We start from the raw sequence: 3,006 nt of genomic DNA on the forward strand, positions 1-3,006 counted from the left end.
GATTGATTATAAAAAAATGTATGTATCTATTTCTTTCATTTCTTTCATTCATTTTGTGGTCTTGTTCCGTGTGGTAATAATTGTAAATTTGTATGTTTGGCATCTTTTTATTATTTTTTTTTTTTTTAAATTAACATATTTTTTTATCACTAATGAAAAAATTCATTAGTTTACGTTGATTTATAAAGATTCTAATTTTATTATGTTAAAATAGGCGAGTGTACGATTTGTACATGCTCCTTTGTATATAAATTTTATTTGACTTTTTTGTTTTCTTGGTAGGAAAATATTAAAAAAATCGCAAATCAATCTCGAATATTAAACGTATTAATATTGTAGATAATGAAATTCATAACGGATGTTATAAGATACGTGAATGCTCTTGAGATTAATTTGCTGAATTTATCCATTTTTTTCGTTAATTATTTAAGGAATAATGCAGCTATTTTTTTCTTTTTATAAATCAATACAATCCACGATATTTAAATTTTTTTGAATAAAAATACTATTTATAAGTTGATTTAAAAAATGAATAGTGTTAACTGTATCACAAAAGTGCTAAAAAGGAATTGGACGATTAATATCATGCGCATAATCATTTTTCTAATTTTTTTATTTAAATCGACCACTTTTATACTTGTATACGGATATAAATTTAATGAATCATTCATAAAATCATTCATGTGGTTTTTTGTATGCAACAGACACATTTGGATCTCCTTTTAGAACGCTGCATAATAATTGGCGTTGTAATATGGAGGGTGACCGCGAAATTATTTACATGTATATTACGTAATCAATGATCGAAGCATTGTAAATTTGTACCGATTTCTAAACACAGCAAAAAAAAAAAAAAAAAAAAAAAAAAGAATAGAACAAATGTGGGAATGATATTCAAAGAGAAATTCAATCATTCTTTCGAACGTCTAAACCGTCTTTTGAGGTTAATTTCTAGACGTATCATATTGTCAAAACAGAGTTGAACTTGATTCGTGGTTCAGCGCATCCATACACTGTATATAGCCACATATTAGTATCCTTAAATAAAAAGTATGTATAAAATTTCATACGTTGTTTAGGTTTTTAGTAATAGTTATTCAAAATCAGTTACATTAATTATATAAATAAATTGCAAATAAATTGCAAAAATATATTTCTTGTATTGGATTCCTTTCTTTCGTCTTCTCCTTTCAAATTCCTTACGCGATGATCGTTAATCATTTTTAAAGGTTAGGTTAGTTTTTTATAATACGAGGAAATTAATCACAATAACAGAGATAATGCGTTTCTTTTCTTTTTTCATATTTTTTTTTTTTTATTGAGAGTTGCGAATATATACAAAGGATGGCGAACTAATAATAACTATTACATTAGAACCAAATAAACGAAGGTTATCATGATAGTATTAACGTGTGTTAATATTCGTTTAGATAACATAATGCTCGTAATGGTATGTGTATCGAATTTTTAAAAGATGTCATATGCCAAAGCGATTTATTTATTTATTCTTATCTTTTTTCTTTATATATATATATATGTATATGTATATATGTATAATTGCTTTGCGCCACACGAGTTCGAGACTTTCAATTCTCGATAAAAAAAGGAGCTTCAAGATCGAAGATCAAATATAATATCGAAAATCGCTGTATTGAAAATAAAAGATTTATCGATTACCTTCTTAATTAGATGGATTTTTTTTTTTTTTTTTTTACTCAAAATGATAAATTATATTTTAGAAAATAAGTAACTATTACTTATTCAGAATTTTTTCCAACGCATTACCGAGCAATAAATGAATCTTAATTATAGTTTCACAAATTACGAATCGAGAATTATTTATCGCTTTTTACGACAAATTGTAAGTATGAAAAGTGAAAAATTTCTATTTCTCTACCGTTTAAGAATCGCATCCGTTTTCATTATCTTGTAAATTTGTGCGTTTAAATTCGCGACAATCCGAATCCGTCTATTCGGAATAGAGCTAAGACTTAAATGGATGCAATGGATTCAAGGCAGATATAAAATTGTGTAAAAAAATGTGAACACGTTTTACCACTCGTCGATCATACTTTCGACGAAATCGATTCGTAATAGTGAAACGTTTCGTTCGAAATGATTTTGAAACAATGTCCAAAATTTCTAATTTTTTTTTTTTTGTTTTCATTTTAATCATATTATAATATTAATGGAATTATCAAATACATCTTTGAAAAGGAAAAGAAATAAAAATTTAATTGAACAGATCGAGTCGTAATAAAGATCGATATTGCGGATACGCAAGAGAACATACGCAAAACGACATACCGCATTTAATTGGCGCTTTGAAAAAAATCATTGAAATTCGATCTTTTAATTCGCAAGAAACGTTGCGATAAAACCTAATATATTTTTTTTCTTCTTGCTTTTTTTTTTTTTTTTTATTGCTTTTCTTCCCACTTTCATCGTTACAATAACATTCACGATTTTTCATCTCATATAACAAAATATCTTTTCCTAAATATAAATCGATCCATTGATCGTCACATTTCAACTCTATCTCGCTTTTCAATCTCTATCCGCTTGCTATTCGTTTCAAAAAATATTTCATCACTGCAGAAACACGTCGAATGATTTTTTTCTCTAATTTCTTAATAATTTTTATGCAAAAAGAAAAAAAATAATATAAACAGTAATATATATTAAGAGATTAAATCGAATAATAAACTAATATAAGATTCATATTTACAAATTTGTCGATTTTTATGATATGATACTCTTTATTGCATTTCCCTTATATACATGTCAGAGACATGCGCAACCACATCTACTGTCAGTAGAAATACTATTATATATTTCGTCCGACATTAATCCTTGGACATCTTTTTAATGTTTTATAAATCTTTACTGTTGTAAAGATCTACTGGCTCTTCCGTGAAAATTTTAACATTAGAATGCAATTTATATATATATATATATATATAGAAATCTAAAATACTAAAAAAAAAAAAAAAAAAAAAAAAAAAA

The sequence above is a fragment of the Apis dorsata genome, unplaced genomic scaffold (genome assembly GCF_000469605.1).
Source record: "Apis dorsata unplaced genomic scaffold, Apis dorsata 1.3 scaffold_631, whole genome shotgun sequence".
Lineage (NCBI taxonomy): Eukaryota > Metazoa > Arthropoda > Insecta > Hymenoptera > Apidae > Apis > Apis dorsata.